At 42.1% G+C, this 18,939-nt stretch overlaps 1 protein-coding gene across 4 annotated transcripts in view; it reads right to left on the bottom strand.

Moving 5' to 3' along the window:
- Positions 1–18,939, bottom strand: part of Frs2 (fibroblast growth factor receptor substrate 2) — a 154,604-nt gene that overhangs the window by 95,260 nt on the left and 40,405 nt on the right. For 2 of the 4 annotated variants that reach the window (XM_045151874.1, XM_045151876.1), the window contains exon 3: positions 129–271. The exons of the other annotated variants lie outside the window; for them this stretch is intronic. The gene's annotated coding sequence lies outside the window, so the exon portion shown is untranslated. The remainder of the gene's footprint in view (positions 1–128; positions 272–18,939) is intronic. 4 annotated transcript variants of the gene reach the window in all.

The following is an 18,939-nucleotide window of genomic DNA, read 5'->3' as shown; positions in this document are numbered from 1 at the left end:
AATTCTTTCTCCACATTTCCTAGACTCTTTGCTGACCCCAAATTTTCAAACTACATGTTTCAACTTGGAAAATCCAACACATGTTCTTCTGGATCACTCCACATACCCCAACCCACTGCCAAACTCACCATCAAAAGCCAGCCAAATCTTCTTTTATAAGCATTCATCATCTCAAAATCGACAGGTTATCTTTGACTCCTCTCTACTTACTGAATTCCAACATTCAGCAACACATTCATTCCACAAACATCTGCTGAATTCCTTCTGTGTTCTGTGAATAAAATTACTGTATTTTAGAAGGCTGTTTCTTTTAAAAACTTCACTCTATGAAAGGCAATATATAACTGTGTAGATTTCAGAGGGGTGAGGGAGAACATATGAATTGGGAGAGACTTAAAAAGCAGTACCCTGGAATATAATTAATAGTACCCACTTCTACATCATTAAAAATTAGTATCAAAAAAACGCATTCCAAAAAGTGTTCCAGCTGGGCATAGTGGCACACACCTTTAATCCCAGCACTTGAGAGACAGAAGACAGAAGTAGGAGGATCACTGTGGATTCGAGGCACCCTGAGACTACATAGCAAATTGTTGGTCAGCTTGGGCTAGAGTGAGACCCTATCTGGGAGCAGGGGAGGGGATCTAACAGAGCCCTGCAATGCCCACATAATCACTCCCTGATGTCCTATCTGGACTGATGACTATACAGAAAGTCTAGTAGTAGACTACTTCCTTAAATCATAAATAAAACACTTTCTTAATATGTCCCTACCTTCCTTCTTTCACAAATGAATAGGGTGGTTAATAAGATCTAACTATTTTGTTCACAAACCACTTCATGCCAACTATACTTGTTACTGTAATTAAGTAATTTAAGATAATGTAAACCAATGAATTGAGTGGAAAGATGTTTCTATAAAAAGTTCTAAAAGACTCAAAGAACAATTAGTTTTTAAGTTATTATAAAATTAGGTGTACGTTTTTAAAAAATAAAGGACTCACTCCTCTATGCTTACCATAAAACTACAGAAAAGCTAGGGGCAGCCATACACGCCTATAGTCCCAGCTACTTGGGAGGCTGAGGCAAAACTACCTGAGCCTAAGAATTTGAGACAGGTCTGGAAATAAGGCAACATCCATCTGAAAAAAGAGAAGAGGAAGAGAAGAGGAAGGGGAAGAAGAAGGGAAGAGGAAGAGAAGAGAGAAGAGAACCAGAGGAATTCCATACATTACAATATAATACAAAAGTTATTCAAAGCCGGGCATGGTGGCTCATGCCTTTAATCCCAGCACTTGGGAGGCAGAGGTAGGAGGATCACCGTGCATTCAGGGCCACCCTGAGACTACAATAGTGAATTCCAGGTCAGCCTGGGATAGCACGAGACCCTACCTCAAAAAAAAAAAACAAAAAGGGCTGCAGAGATGGCTTAGCGGTTAAGCGCTTGCCTGTGAAGCCTAAGGACCCCGGTTCAAGGCTCGGTTCCCCAGGTCCCACGTTAGCCAGATGCACAAGGGGTCGCACGCGTCTGGAGTTCGTTTGCAGAGGCTGGAAGCCCTGGCGCGCCCATTCTCTCTCTTCCTCTATTTGTCTTTCTCTCTGTGTCTGTCACTCTCAAATAAATAAATAAAAAATTAAAAAATTTAAAAAATAGTTAAAAAAACACTAAAAGAAAGAAAGAAAAAAATGAAAGAACTTGAATAACTTTTTGTTTTTTGTTTGTTTGTTTGTTTCAAGGTAGGGTCTCACACTAGCCCAGGGTAGCCTTGCGATCCTACTATTTCTGCCTCTCAAGTGCTGGGATTAAAGGCGTAGGCCACCATGCCTGGCAAGTTCTTTCTCTTCTATAATTAGAAAGGAAACAACTAGGATACTTAACATATAATGCCTCATGGATGTGGATTATTAAAATAGGCAACACCCACAAGGAAAAGTCTTGACCTCAGGAGGAAATATGATAAAAAGAATGTATAATTATTATGAATACTTAAGTTACATTTTGCCAAGCATGGTGGCACACACCTTTAATCCCAGAACTAGGGAGGCAGAGGAAGGAGGTTTGCTGTGAATTCAAGGCCAGCCTGGGACTACAGAGTGCCAGGTCAGCCTGGGCTAGAGTGAGATCCTATCCCCAAAAAAAAAGAAAATGCGAAACATGGGGCTGGGAGTCAGGTGTGGTGGCACACACCTTTAATCCCAGCACTCAGGAGGCAGAGGTAGGAGAATCACCATGAGTTCAAGGCCACCCTGAGACTACATAGTTAATTCCAGGTCAGCCTGGGCCAGAGTAAGACCCTACCTTAAAAAAAAAAAAATATATATATATATATGTATATATATATACACACACACACACACGCACATACATACATACATACATACATACATACATACATACATACATACATACATACATACTGGAGAGATTGCTCAATGGTTAAAGGCACTTGCTTGCAAAGCCTGCCATCCTGAATTCAATTCCCCAATACCCACATAAAGCCAGATGCACAAAGGCACATGTGTCTGGAGTTCATTTGTAGAGACAACAGGCCCTGGTAAATCATTCATTTACTCATTCTCTGTCTCTCATTTGATCAATACATAACTATCTCAAATCATTATTATCATTCCTACTAATCATTTTTCTCAATTATATACTCTCTATATACATGAGACCTTTAACTGTAGCATTTCAAAATTAATGTTCAATGACTTGCTGGTCAGGGAGGCCCTAAAGCAATACAGACTGTGCCAACACTTTTTGTTGCCTAATAGAACTAGATGGTCGGACCTTATTGCTGAAGACGCCACATGTTTCGGTTGTGTGACATTGAGAAATCAAGCCAGAACTGAGCTGAAAGCCTCCTTCCTGGCTAACTTTCCTAGGACTGGAAAGTGTTATGCAGGCTGCTGGGCTGGGGGGTGGGACAGCAGGAGGACTCACCAACAGTCTTACCCAGCAGTGAACCCTGCAAACTACATAACTAACCAGCCAGACAAGATGTGCCTACTACTAATGCAATAGTGGCACCATTAATAGAGGAGTAGAGCTGCTATTTGGCTAAACATGTTGTAAGCATTAAATTGCCATCTATTTATGCTTCTGCCCATAGATTAGTGTTGACCTGGACTTTGGTCAGGGAAGTTTCTTTCTGCAGGTGGCAGTGACTACTGGGGAGATTCAAAACTCAAAGTGGGCTGGAGAGGTGCCTTAGTGGCTAAAGACACTTGCTTGAAAAGCCCACTGGTCTGGGTTAGATTCCCTACTACATATATAAAGCCAGATGCACAAAGTGGTACATGCATCTGGAGTTCATTTGAAGCAGCTAGAAGCCCTAGTGTGCCCCTTCTCTCTCTATATAAATATCTACTCTGTTTCTCTCTTTCTCAAATAAATATTTAAAGATAAAAACTAAAATTAAAAAAAATTTTAACAAAGTGCTGAGAATAGCCAGACATGTTGGCATACACCTTTAGTCCCAACACTCAAGACAAAGGTAGAAGGATTGCTGTGAGTTCAACGACAGCCTGGGACCACAGAATAAATTCCAGGACAGCCTAAGCTAAAGTGATACCCTACCTCAAACAGTATATGTATATTTAAATGCATATTTATATGTATAATTAATTAACACACACATGTAAATAAATGTTTGAAAATTAAAAATAAAATTGGTTCCGAAAAAAAAGTTAAAAATTAAAAAAAAAAAAAAACAAATACTATGCAGAAGAGCCCTAGAAACAGTAATGCCCAGGCCTAAGAGAAGGTCTGGACAGCCAGACAGTTCAGTTTGGCTAAGTGCTGCTTTAAGATCTTGGGAATGGAAACTGGAAATGCCAGCCTGAGGATTCAAGACAATGCAAATGACAGCAGAGCTCCTGCCAGGATGTGCCTAAGAGCGGGTCCACAACAAGCATCTGGCCTGACAAAGGCAAGTTCTTGAGCTTTTGTCGGTTTATTAATTCTGAAGGCTTTTTTCATTTGTTTTGTTTTGTTTTGTTTTGTTTGAGACACAGCCTTGCTACATACACCAGGTTTACCTCAAAATTCTGACTTTCCAGACTTAGCCTCCCAAGTGCAAAAATTACAGGCATGTATGACTGGTTTCAATAAAAGTTCTCCTCAAAAAAAAATTAATTAAAATAATTAACATAAGCACAGTGACTAGCACTTAGTAAATATTAAATTTAAATTTTGTTTGAGGACTGAAGCAATAAAGCCTAGCATGTATAAGATGCTGGGTTTGTGCTGGAGAGATGGCTTAGCGGTTAAGCGCTTCCCTGTGAAGCCTAAGGACCCCGGTTCGAGGCTCGGTTCCCCAGGTCCCACGTTAGCCAGATGCACAAGGGGGCGCACGCGTCTGGAGTTCGTTTGCAGAGGCTGGAAGCCCTGGCGCGCCCATTCCCTCTCTCTCCCTCTGTCTTTCTCTCTGTGTCTGTCGCTCTCAAATAAATAAATAAAAAATTTAAAAAAAAAAAAGAGTAGAGTCTTCACTTCCCATTAATCCTCCCCACTTCCACCTGTCAAGCTGCAACTTACACACCTTGAAAGATGCTCTAAGACGTCATTTAAAAAAAAAAAAAAAAAGATGCTGGGTTTGCTCCCCAGACCATAAAAACTTATTTTGCTTCAAGAGATTCGTTGTCTTTTGTTGTTATCTGATTGTGTACTCCTCTAATATAATATTTGAGCTAAGGATATAGACTAGTTGGTTATAGTACTTCCCCACAATTCATGAAACCCTAGTTCAATAATCATAAGTACTGCATAAACTAGACACAGTGGTACACACCTATAATCCCCAGCATTTGGGAAGTGGGGACAGAAGGATCAGACGTATAAGGTCATAAGCATGGTGTGGAAGCTCATGTTTGTAACTTCAGTACTTCAAGAGGCAGAATGATCACAAGTTTGAGCTGCTGAGACCTTGAGGAGGGGGGAACTAAGTTCAAGACAAACCTCAGCTATATAATTTGAGATGAGCCTGGACTACATGAAACCCTATCTTAAAAATTAAAGAAAGAAGCTGGGTGTGGTGGCACACACCTTTAATCCTAGCACTTGGGAGGCAGAGGTAGAAGTATTGCCATGAGTTCAAGGCCACCCTGAGACTCCATAGTGAATCACAGGTCAGCCTGGGCTACAGTGAGACCCTACCTTGAAAAAAAAAAAATTAAAGAAAGAAAGAAGATGGGAGCTGGACAGATGGCTGTGGTCAAAGGCACTTGTTTAAAAAGCCAGATGTGGGCTGGAGAGATGGCTTAGTGGTTAAGCGCTTGCCTGTGAAGCCTAAGGACCCCGGTTCGAGGCTCGGTTCCCCAGGTCCCACGTTAGCCAGATGCACAAGGGGGCACACGCGTCTGGAGTTCGTTTGCAGAGGCTGGAAGCCCTGGTGCGCTCATTCTCTCTCTCTCCCTCTATCTGTCTTTCTCTCTGTGTCTGTCGCTCTCAAATAAATAAATAAATAAAAATACTTAAAAAAAAAAATTTAAAAAGCCAGATGTGCATACTGGTGCATGCATCCAGAGTTCATTTGCAGTGTGTCTGTCTGTCTGTCTGTCTCTGCTTGCAAATGAATAAATTAAAAAAAAAAAAAAACACCCAAGGGCTGGAAAGATGGCTAAGAGGTTAAGGCATATTCCTGCAAAGCCTAAGGACCCAGGTTCGATTCCCCAGGTCCCACATAAGCCAGATGCACAGGGTGGCACATGCGTCTGAAATTCGTTTGCAGTGGCTGGTGACCCTGACGCACTCTCTCTCTTTCTCTCTCTACCTCTCTCAGTCTCAAATAAATAAATAAAATAAATAATTAAAAAAAGAAAACAATACACACACACTTGAAGCTGGGCATGGTGGCATACTCCTTTAATCCCAGCACTTGGGAGGCAGAGGTAAGTAGATTGTTTTGAGTTCAAGGCCACCCTGAAACTACATAGTGAATTCCAGGTAAGCCTGGGCTACCTTGAAAAGAAAAAAAAAAAAAAAGCACTTGATTACCTGCCAGAGTTAAAAGGTATTGCTAAAGACACCACAGGCTGCATTCATAGGACAATAGAATATCATGCTGGAACCAAAAGAGAAATTAGCTCCCTCCCGGCAAGCCACTCATGGTGTTGGAAAGCCCTATGGAAGCTGCTGGAGGACAATGGTCAACAATAATAGCATGAATAAGCAGGAGACCCTGCAGACTAGGAAATCAACCAGCTAGTCAAATAATGCTTATGCAACAGTGATCTCTGTGGATAACCAACTGTTCTCTGATTAGACATAAGACCTGCTTAATGGGAGAGAATTCATGTCTGGTACTGGAAACCAAGTCAGAATCTTATGGTCAGAGAACTCAGACTTCAGAAAGAATCCCCCACTGCTCTCTGGAGAAGAAGAGTGGGCTTGCACACCAAAAAGTCTCTCAAATAACACTGCATACCCCCTTTAACCCAAGCTGCTCTCTCTTGGTTGCAGAATCTGTTTTATTTTACAGATGGAAGAGAAAATGGAAAAGATCCAAAATCCACCAATAAGACAAAAACATAGCCAACTGCCCACCATGACATGTGCCACCAATACCACATCTGCAAGGGCCAGGAGAAATTGCAGAGAAAGTGGCGACATTTATTGCTAACCTGACAACCAGCTCCAAGGTGGTGGGGAGAGACACGTGATCAATCAATACCTATCAAAGCAGAAATTCAGAGGTTACAAAGAACTCAACATTAAATCACACTGCCAACAGACCTGCCAAGGCTCAGGGAATACTGCGGAAGGGGGAAGGGAGATAGTAACAGCCAGAGTGGGTGGGAACACCCTGAAACATAGTCCTCCCTGCCCTACTCCACAGACCCTTACTTAATGAGGTCTTCATGACCTCAGGGAAACAGGATCAGAGGCAAAAGAATTAAAGCATACAACCTGTTATGATATGTATAAAATAAAATTAATAATAAAGAAAGAAAATAGGAGGACTGAGTGAGGCAAGACGGGAACAAACTAAAATGGGAAGGATGTGTGGGAAGACACATGAAACCCATGTATAATCACACATATACATGAACATGCCATAATGAAACCCATTGCTCTGTATGTTACAAGAAAATACACTAAAAATAAACAACTGCACTTAAAAATTAAAAAGTAGAAGAGGGACACTGAAAGAAGAAAGGGTTCAGTAAGAGGAGGAGAGAAAATGGGGACAAGAGGACAAAAAGGGAAAGGAATTATGATCAAAATACATTATTTACAGGCTAGGGAGATGACACAGCAGTTAAAAGCACTTGTTTGCAAAACCTGCTGATTGGGTTTGAGCCCCCAGTAACCACATAAAGCCAGATGCACAAAGAGATACCTGCATCTGGAGTATGTTTGCAGTGGCAAGAGACACTGGTGTGCCCATAATCTCCATTCCCCACCCACCAGGCATTTTCTCTTTCTTTCTCTCTGCTTACAAATAAATAAAAATTTGTTTTTAATATTTTATTTTTATTTATTTGAGAGACAGAGTGGGTGTGCCAGGGCCTCCAGTCCCTGGAAACAAAATGCAAATGCATGTGCCACCTTGTGCATCTGGCTTATGTGAGTCCTGGGGAATTGAACCTGGATCTTTTGGCTTCACAAGCAAGTGCCTTAACCACTAAGCCATCTCTCTGGCCCAAGCAGTTTTACTGACAGACAGACAGACAGATAGATAGATATTAACATGTCAGTATGACCAGGCACCTGAAGCTGACAAAAACACAGGCGAAATGAATGAGGTGCTGGCATAGTACCATTGGAGGAAGGAACAGCTCTCTAAGCAGGGAACAGACAGGAGAAAAGATCAACAAGGATCCAGACTGAGATAAAAACTGATAAATATTTTATAGATAATAAACTATAAACTAAAGAGAAGTATCTGCTGATTCAACATCCAACTTAGAACTGTTACATGCTGGCACAGATAATAAAATGCTTCTCCAATTCCTTAAAAGAAACATCACATTTTAAAAGTTCATGTCATTATGACATTACAACCAACTTTACTCTTTATGGAAAAACTGTTACATAAAAAATGTATTCTAAAATTAGAACAGTCAAGTAAGTGCCTTTTTAATCTGTTAAGTTAGGAAGAAAAAGTAACCCTAATATCCAATCTAACAAGGATAATCAATTGGTAATACTATTCTTTTGAGAAGCACTTTAGTCAAATGTACCAAACACTAAAAATTCATATGCTTTTATTTAAAAATAAAAATATATCCCACCTGGGAATCTATCTTAAAAACATAAAGAAACATACTTATTAAAAGCATTTTCTGTAATATTTCCTATAACAGCAACAAATTACAAACAAGAAATACTTATTATAATATATGGTTTTACCAAAACACTTAACATTAAGCCAGGTGTGGTGGCACATGCCTTTAATCCCAACACTTGGGAGGCAAAGGTAGGAGGATCACCATGAGTTCGAGGCCACCCTGAAACAACATAGTGACTTCCAGGTAGTCTGGGCTAGAGTGAGACCCTACCTCGAAAAACAACAACAAAAAAAAACCCACTTAACATGGCCACTAGCAACACAGCTCACTGGGAGAACACTTTGCAAGGACCTAGGTTCAATCCTCATAATGCAAAAGAAAAAGGAAAACACTCAATATAATCTCTTTTTAAAGCAGCAAACAAAACTGGATATATACTACAAATCAGGAGTTCTGAAACTTTTTGTAGTCACAATCCCTTTTTGCCTAAAAAAGTTTTACATAAGTAGATAATAAATAGGTATACTAATCAAATCATTACTGATAATAAATCACTTAAAAAGTTACTCTAAAATAATTTGGCTGGGTGTGATCGTACACAGCTTTAATCCCAGCACTCAGGAGGCAGAGGTAGGAGGATTGCTGTGAATTCAAGGCCAGCCTGGGACTACCTAGTGAATTCCAGGTCAGCATGGGCTAGAGTGAGACCCTACCTCAAACAATAACAACAACAAATTATTTGGTATAGAATAAAATTGAGGAAACATGTTTATTAATGAGATGATGTGCTTGTTCATATTTACAGATTTCAATTATGGCTACAGTGCATGTATGTGGGGGGGGAGGGAGTCAGGGAGGGAGGGAATGGGCTTGTCAGAGCCTCTTGCTGCTACAAGCCAATTCCAGACACATGTGCCATTTTTTGTGTCTGGCTTTATGTGGATGCTGGGAAACTGACCCTGGGACATCAGGCTTTGCAAGCAAGTGCTGTTAGCCACAGAGCCTTCTCCCCCGCCCACAGATGAATATTTGATACTTCAAGACATAGAGCATCTACAATGTATTTCAGATTTAACTCATCTTTTAAAAAATATTTTTATTTGCTTATTTATTTGCAAGCAGAGAGAGAGAGTGAGAAAGGGTCTGGGAAGATGGCTTTGCGGTTGAGGCGCCTACCTGCAAATCCAAAAGACACTGGTTTGAATCCCCAGGACCCATGTAAAGACAGGTGCACAAGGTGGCACCAGTGTCTGGGGTTTGTTTGCAGAGGCTGGACGCCCTAGGGTGTCCATTCTCTTTCTACCTGCCTCTCTTTCTCACTCTTTCTCAAATAATAAATAAAAATGTTTTAAAAAATAAAGAAAAAGGAGAAAGGGAGGGAGGAGAGGAGGAAGGAAGAGAGGGAAGGAAGGAGAGGAGGGAAGGTGGGAAGGAAGGAGGGAAGGGAAGGTGGGAGGGAGGGAAGAGAGAGTGGGAGGGTAGGACGGAGGGATGCCCAATCACTCTCTTTCTCTTTTTTTAAAATTTTTTGTTTATTTTTATTTATTTATGAGCAACAGAGAAAGAGGGGGAAGAGAAAGAGAGAGAATGGGCGCGCCAGACAGAGCCTCCAGCCACTGCAAACAAACTCCAGATGCATGTGGCACCTTGTGCATCTGGCTTACGTGGGTCCTGGGGAATCAAGCCTTGAACCAGGTCCTTAGGCTTCACAGGCAAGCACTTAACTGCTAAGCCATCTCTCCAGCCCCTTTTTCTCTCTACACACACACACACACACACACACACACACACACACACACACACACACGCACACAAAATGCTTTTCAAGGTAGGGTCTCACTCTAGCCAAGGCTGACCTGGAATTCCCTCTGTATTCTCAGGGTGTCCTCGAACTCACAGTGATCCTCCTACCTCTGCCTCCAGAGTGCTGGGATTAAATGTATGCACCACAACACTTGGCTTATAAAATTGTTATTCCATTTATTTATTTATCCCTCCAGCCCTCTCTCTTTCTCTCTTCTCTCAAACAAATTTAAAAATTGTTTTTGTTGTTTTAACAAGAAGGGGCTAGAGAGATGTCTTAGAGGTTAAAATGCTTGCAAAGCCTAAAGGCCCTGGTGCACATTCATTCTCCCTTCCCCTCCCTTGTCTAACTCAATGAATTAAAAAAAATTATTAAACTGGGTGTGGTGGTGCACACCTTTAATCCCAACACTAGGTAGACAGAGGTAGGAGGATCACTGTATGAGTTTGAGGCCACCCTGAGAATACAAAGTGAATTCCAGGTCAGCCTGAGCTACAGTGAGACCCTACTTTGGGGAAGGTGGTGAGATAGATAGATGGATGGATGGATGGAGGGATGGATGGATGGATAGGCTGGAGAGAGAGCTTAGCGGTAAAGGTATTTGCCTGCAAAGCCAAAGGATCCCAGTTCAATTCTCCAGGACCCATGTAAGCCAGATACACAAGGGGGTGCATGCATATGGAGTTCATGAGTTGGAGGTCAGCCTAAGACCATACATATATATTAAAAAGAAGAAAAGAAAGGGGCTGTGAAGATGGCTCAGCAGTTAAAGGCACTTAACTTGCAAAAACTGCCAGTCAGGGTTCAATTCTACCCACATAAGCTAGACAAGAGGTAGCATGGGTGTCTAAGTGGCAAGAGGCTCTGATGCGCCCATGCATATGCCCATAATGCACACATATGCAAGTAAATAACTGATTTTTTTGTCCGGGTGGTTGGTTTTTGGTTTTTCGAGATAGGGTCTCACTCTAGCTCAGACTGACATGGAATTCATCTGTAGTGACAGGGTGGCCTCGAACTCACAGTGATCCTCCTACCTCTGCCTCCAGAGTGCTGGGATTAAAGACGTGTGCCACCACACCTGACAATAACTAATTTTTTGAAAGAAAAGGAAGGAAGAAGGGGGAGAAGAAAGAAAAAGAAGGGAAGGAAGAGAAAGGGAAAGGATAGAAAGAAAATACATTCAATGACTAACATGGACGTTGATACGAAGTAACTTTGCCATAACTACTGACTTCAATAGCCTAAGTTGTTCAATACCCAAGTCCCTCCTGCAGTAACTCAGAATGAGAGGTAGAAGAACAAGCCTGGACAGATGGCTCCGTGGTTAAGGCACTTGCCTTCAAAGCCTCATGGCTGGGGCCTACAGAGACTACAGAGTGAGTTCCAGGACTGCCTGGGCTAGAGTGAGACCAATCTCAAAATCACCAAAAAACAAAAAAGAAAGAAAATTAAAAATCTTCCTCACTAACCTTTATCACTTGATGTTTTTAAAATTTAAATTTTCTTTGCTATGTGCAAAATCTAGCAAACTTTCTATCTGAAAACAGCTAAAGTTATGCAAAATATCAGGAACTCCTTCCATATGAGACTTAAGAACTCAACAATTATATTTATTATACAGATACATAGTCTACATTCCTTGTAATATAAAATACAATTACAATAGAATTACTACCATTTCTGCAAGCTATTTCAGCCAACAGTTCATGTTTATGTTATTCATTCATTCAATAGAGCAAGTAATTTATGGGCTGGGGAGATTGCTCAGAGAATAAAGGCCCTTGCTTATAAATCCTGCTGGCCCAGGTCTGATTCCCCAGTATCCACATAAAGCCAGATACACAAAGTAGTGCGTTTGTCTGGAGTTCCTTTGCACTGGCAAGAGGCCCTGGTGTACACACACAGTTTTTTCTCTGTGTGTTCACAAATAAATAAAAATATTTTTTTATTTTATTTAATATTTTATTTATTTGACAGAGAAAGAGGGAGAGGGGAGAGAAGGAAAAGGAGAGGAAGAAAGAGAATGGGCACACCATAGCCTCCAGCCACTGCAAAGGAACTCCAGACACATGCACCCCCTTGTGCATCTGGCTAATGTGGATCCTGGGGAACCGAACCTAGGTCCTTTGGCTTTGCAGGCAAATGTCTTAACCACTAAGCCATCCCTCCAGCCCAGTAAAAATATTTTTTAAAAGTAATTTAAACATTAATAACAATTTTAAAGGCAGCTATAAACAAGGAAAAGAAACTTACAAATGACAGGGTTTGAATTTCACTGCTTTTTTTCCTTAGTTTGTGGGGGGGGGATATCTATATGGCATAGACATGTGTGCAGATGCATGTGCCACACACACACATGTGCAGAGGCCAGGGGAAGATAATTGGGTGTTCTTTTTCTTCTATCTTACGAGACAGTCTCTTGAGAAACCTGCAGCTCGCTGTTTTTCCATTAGGCTCCGCAATCCTCCTGTCTCTGTTCCCTCAGTGCTATGGTTACAGACTTGAATGACCATGCCCAGCCTTTTATGTGGGTGCTGGAGCTTCAACTCAGGTCCTCACACTTGAACAACAAGAGCTCTTACCCATTGAGCCATTTCCCAGGCACACTGCTTACCTCACATCAGTTCTGTCTTAATTTTAAAACTATAAAGTAAGTACAATCATAAAATCTAAGTGTGGGGTTGGAGAGATGGCTTAGTGGTTAAGGTGCTAGCCTGCAAAGCCTAAGGACACATGTTCTACTCTCCAGGTCCCATGTAAACCAGGTTGCACACGCACATAAGGTGGCACATACATCTGGTGCTCAATTGCAGTAGCTGGGGGCCCTAGCGTGCCAACTTACTCCCCCTCCCCTCTCGCATAAAAAAAAAAAGTGTTCTGGTTCATGCCTGTAATCACAAGAGCTCCGGCAAAAGTTGCTGCAAGTACAAGGCATTTGATTTAATTAAATCAAATCATGAGCCAGGCATGGGTGGCATATGCCTATAATCTAGCATTCAGGGAGTGGAAACTAGAGGATCAGTGGGTTCCATGCCAACCTGGGCAGCATAGCAACACCCCGTCTCAAATACAAATAAAATGTAATTACAAAATATATATAAAATGCACTATACAGATTAAGACAAGACTATTGGGGCATGGTGATACACATCTGTAATCCTAGCACTTGAGTGACTTGAAGCAGAATTACCATGAGTAAGCCAGTCTGGCCTACAATGTACCAGTTCAGCAAGGACTGCATAGCAAGACCTTGTCTTTAAAAAAATTAGTAAAACTGGGCTGGAGAGATGGTTTAGCAGTTAAGTGCTTGCCTGCGAAGTCTGAGGACCCCGGTTCAAGGCTCAATTGTCCAGGACCCATTTTAGCCAGATGCACAAGGAGGCGGACGTGTCTGGAGTTTGTTTGCAGTGGCTGGAGGCCCTGGCATGCCCATTTTCTCCCTCTCTCTCTCTCTCTCTCTCTCTCTCTCTGCCTCTTCCTCTCTCTGTCGCTCTCAGATAAATAAATAAACAAAAAAATGTAAAAAAATTAATAAAAATATAAACTATCACTACTTAGTTTTTCTATTTTTGGAGGGGGAGTGCTTTGTGCATTTTTATGTTAACAGGTGCTTGGTTGGTTGGTTGTTTTTGTTTGGATGACCTTTCCTTGGAGGGGCTGAAGGGAGCATTTCAGACATGGTCTCAGGTAGCTAGCTGGCTGTGAACTCTGCGTTGCTAAGGATGATGTTGAACTTCTGTTCCTCTTGTCCCTACCTCTCTAGTACTGGGATTATAAGAATGTGCTACCATGTCCAGTTTTATACAGTGCTGGGGGCTGAGCATAGGCCTTCATGCGTCCTAGGCAAGTGCTCTACCAACAACACCTGCCTAGATTTAGTTTTTTGTTTTGTTTTGTTTTGTTTCAGGCTGGCCTCAAACTCACAACAATCCTCCTTACCTTGCTCTGCCTTCCAAGCTGGAATTAAAGGTATGTACCACCATGCCCACCCAGCTAGACTATTTTTAAGAAAAAAGTAAGATAATACTTGCAGATGGCAATATTAATTGTAGTGGAGAAAATAGTAAGTACAAAGTTGAAAACTAGGGCTGGAGAAATGACTTAGCAGTTAAGGCACTTGCCTGCAAAGTCAAAACACCCAGGTTCATAAGCCAGATGCACAAAGTGGAACATGCATCTGGAGTTCCTTTGCACTGGCCAAAGGCCCTGGCAACACCCATTCTCCCTCTTTCTCTTTCTTCTCAAATAAATGAGTTAAATTAAATTAATTTTTTTTAAAAAGTTGAACCGTACATGGTGGTGCATGCCTTCAATCCCAGCACTTGGGAGGCAGAGGTAGGAGGATCACCATGAGTTCGAGGGCACCATGAAACTACATAGTGAATTCCAGAACAGCCTAGGCTGAAACACCAAAAACAGCCTACCCTGAAACACCAAAAAAAAAAAAAAAAAAAAAAGTTGAAAACTAGCCAGGTATGGTAACACAGGGCTAATCTCAGCATTGGGGAGGCAGAAGTAGGAGGATCACTGTGAGTTCAAGGTCAGCCTGAAACTACAGAGTGAGATGTAGGTCAGCCTAGGTAGGCTAAATTCAGACCCTATCTCAGGGAGCGAGGAGTGGAACCAAGGCCTGAGATATAGCTCAGTGGTAGATCACTTGTCTAGCATGTGTTAAGGCCATGGGTTCAACCTTCACTACTGCAAAAATAATAATAATAATAATAATATAATAATACATTACCACCCAGGTGTGGTGACTCATGTTTATATTGCCGCCAGTCTAAGGCAAACCTGAGTTGCACAGAGATACACGGTCTCAAAAACACAAAAAAAACCCCATATAGCCAGACGTGGTGGTGCACGCCTTTAATCCCAGCACTTGGAAGGCAGAGGCAGGAGAATCATGGTGAGTTCCCTGAGACTACATAGTGAATTCCAGGTCAGCCTGGACTGGAATGAAACCCTACCTTGAAAAAAGGAATAAAAAAAAAGAAAACACCCTATAAAGGAATGTCAGTTATGCTGGTACTTGCTGTGGATTCTACAACAGCAATAAAAGCCAGAACAGAATAATCTGTAATGAACAAAGAAAAACCAATCTAGAGTGCATGCAGAAAAAACATCTTCAGAATGAGATTAAGGTAAAGACTTTTTCCAATAAACAAATTCTCCAGATTAATGGCACATGCCTGCACCTTCAATCTCAGCATTCAAGAGGGAAGAGAGGCTAGAGAACTGTCTCAGGGGTTATTTGCAAACCCTGATAGCCCAGGTTAGATTCCTCAGTCTTTCAAATAAATAAAACATATTTTTTTTTAAAAAAAGACAACGAGGGGGCTGGATGGTTTAGCAGTTAAAAGTGCTTGCCTACAAAGCCTAAGGGTCCAGGTTTGATTCCCTAGGACCCATATAAACCAGATGCACAAGGTAGCACATGCATCTGGAATTTGTTTGCAGTTGCTAGAGGCCTTGGGACACCCATTCTCTCTTTATCTGCCTCTTTCTCCCTCCCTCTCTCAAATAAATAAATACTTTTTAAAAGGCAGCAAGGTGGGCTGAAGAGATTGCTCAATGTCAAGGTGCGTGCCTACAAAGTCTAACAACCTAGGTTCAATTCCCCAGAACCCAAATAAAACCAGATACAAAAAGTTGCACATGCATCTGGAGTTCCTTTGCAGTAGCTAGAGGCTCTGGCACACCCATATTGTATATCTTGCTGTGTATCTGCTTGCACATAAATACAATTTTTTTTAAAAGACAGCAAGAAGCCAGGCATGGTGGAGCACGACTTTAATCCCAGCACTTGGGAGGCAGAGGCAGAAGAATCGCTGTTGAGTTCAAGGCCACCTGGACTAGAGTGAGACCCTACCTCGAAAAACCAAAAAAAAAAATAAAAATAAAAATAAAAAAGACAGAAAGGGGCTGGAGAGAGAGCTTAGAGGTTCAAGCACTTGCCTGCAGAGCCAAAGTACTAAGGTTCAATTCCTCAGGACCATGTAAGCCAGATAGATGCACAAGGGGCTGCATGCATTTGCAGTGGCTGAAGGCCCTGGCATGCTTATATATATTTTTCTTTCTCTCCTCTCTCTCAAATAAATAATAAAAAAAAAATTTTAAGACAGCAAGGAGCTGGAGGGATGGCTCAGTGGTTAAAAGCATTTTCTTGTAAAGCCTGTTGGCCCAGGATAGCCTCGAACTCACCATGATCCTATCTCAGCCTCCTGAGTGTGCTAGGATTAAAAGTGTGTCTCACCAAGTCCAGCTAAATGCTAACTATGATTCAGAAGACTAACCATAATTCAAAAGTCTAAGTGTTGTAGCCAGGTTCACATTGCTGGTAAAAATCACCCAACTAAAAGGAGCTTTGGGAGAAAAGGTAGGGGGGGTAGTATTTTGGCTTATAGGCTCAGAGAGGAGCTCCATGATGGCAGGGGAAAACGATGGCATGAGCAGAGGGTGGACATCAACCCCTGGCCAACATGAGTTGGACAACAGGAACGGGAGAGTGTGCCATACACTGGCAAGGGGATGCTGGCTATAATGCCCATAAGCCCATGCTCAACAATACACTCCCTCCAAGAGGGGTTAATTCCCAAATCTTCATCAGCTGGGAACCTAGCATTCAGAACACCTAAGTTTATGGGGGGCACCTGAATCAAACCACCACATTCTGCCCCTGGCCCCCATAAACTGTTAACCATCCATGATATAAAATGTAATGCATTCAATCCATCTTTAAAAGTCCCCATAGGGCTAGAGAGATGGCTTAGTGATTAAGCACTTGCCTGTGAAGCCTAGGGACCCCGGTTCAAGGCTTGATTCCCCGGGACCCACGTAAGCCAGATGCACAAGAGGGCACATGCATCTAGAGTTTGCTTGTAATGGCTGGAGGCCCTGGTGCTCCCATTCTCTCCCTCCCTCCCCCCCTTTCTCTGTCTGTTACTCTCAAATAAATAAAAAAAATAAACAAACCACAAAAAAAGTCTCCATAGCCAGGCATGGTGGCGCACGCCTTTAATCCCAGCACTCAGGAGGCAAAGGTAGGAGGATCGCCGTGAGTTCAAGGCCACCCTGAGACTACAGAATTAATTCCAGGTCAGCCTGGACCAGAGTAAGGCCCTACCTCGAAAAACCAAAAAAAAAAAAAAAAAAGTCTCCATAGTTTTTATCAATTCCAGTGATTTTCATACATCCCCGTAAATCCAAGATCTTCCAACTGAGCCATAATACCAAATATATATATATATCCCCCCAAAACCCATAATGGCCCAGAATAAACATTCACACTGCAAAAGATGGCAGTGGGCATAACAAATATTCAACCAATACAAGATTTAAAACAACAGGGAAAACATCAAACTCCGTAGCTTCAAGTCCAACAACTCTAGCCAGTGACAAATCTCCAAGACCTATAATTCTAACCAGCAACAAGTCTCTGGCATTCCAATTCCGCCCCTCCAGCTAGGCTACTCAGTCCTGGAAAACTTCATCTAGGCCGGCAGCTTTCCTTAGCAGCCACCTCGTGGTCCCACTGCAACCCACAGTTCATCCTCAAAGCTCCATGGGGTCTCCATGCAGGCATCCAGCAAACCTGCTTCACACTGCCCATGGCCATTTCCAAAACACAAGACCATGTTGCAAACTCAATGACCCTCTCTTTCCTGCATTTCTTATACTCCACAATACCAGGTAGGGTGCCAATTTGTTAATCCAGGGGGAAATAAAGCAGACTTTAAAGAACAAGACACTCCTTGAGCACTTGGGCCCCTTCAAGAGTCTACATTCTTCCTGTTGTCCCAGTGCAGGTTAGCTGGCCCCGTCTCAAATAACTTGCAGGTGAACGGGCAGCAGTTCAGGCCCAAAGGTTTCTTTTTTTTTTTTTCTGTCCCATATCCCTCTGCTCACACCAGTTCAAGTCTATGCAAAGCAACCCTGCACAACTTCTCAGGACACAGGCATAGCAGCAAGCTTCTCACACGAACTGCTAGCCCAGTCATAAGCCAAACCTCACAGTCCATAGTTCTTACTGCATTCAGGCCTTTCAACTCTGACTAGAATAATCAATCCATCAAGCTGTACTTGCAGCACTGCAAGGCATTTCTTAAGCCAAGGTTTCAAATCCTTCCACATTGCTCTTAAAAATCAGCTCCAAAAGGCCAAACCCACAAAGTCCAGCAGCAAATGACACCACTCCTCAGTACCGCTTTACTGTTGCAATCAGGTTCGCATTGCTGGTAGAAATCACCCAACCAAGAGCAACTTTGGGGGGGAAAAGGGTTTATTTTGGCTTACAGACTTGAAGTGGAGCTCCATGATGTCAGGGAAAGCGATGTCATGAGCAGAAGATGGACATCACCCCCTAACCAACATCAGGTGGACAACAGGAACAGGAGTGTATGCCAAACACTAGCACAGGGAGCTGGCTAAAATATTCATAAACCCGCCCCCAACAATACACTCCCTCCAGGAGGCATTAATTCCCAAATCTCCATCAGGTGGGAACCTAGCATTCAGAACACCTAAGTTTATGGGTGACACCTCAATTAAACCACCACAGTAAGCTAGGTTTGTACCTTAAGTTCCCATGACCCTCCCAGAAACTGAGTGAACCAGAGTCAGTAAACTTCACATCTAGACAGCTGATGCAATTTCAATAAGTGCTTATGTTAATAATTGGTTTGTGTCCTCAGGAGGGCTTTGGCGGCTCCACTTACATAACCCATTCTGCACACTGCTGCACTATTCTGTTTCTCTAGAAAGCATGTTGAATATTTGTACAAGGCTTACTTGCTGTATTAAATAAAAAGGCCTTTCTTGCTCTAGCTTCAACTCTTTTCTGCATAAAGGGAAAGGAACACCAATTTCTGCTACTTAACTATGTCAAAGGCAAATTATTT

Source organism: Jaculus jaculus, chromosome 6 (assembly GCF_020740685.1).
Source record: "Jaculus jaculus isolate mJacJac1 chromosome 6, mJacJac1.mat.Y.cur, whole genome shotgun sequence".
NCBI classification, from domain to species: domain Eukaryota; kingdom Metazoa; phylum Chordata; class Mammalia; order Rodentia; family Dipodidae; genus Jaculus; species Jaculus jaculus.
This window is presented reverse-complemented; position numbering and strand designations above follow the sequence as displayed.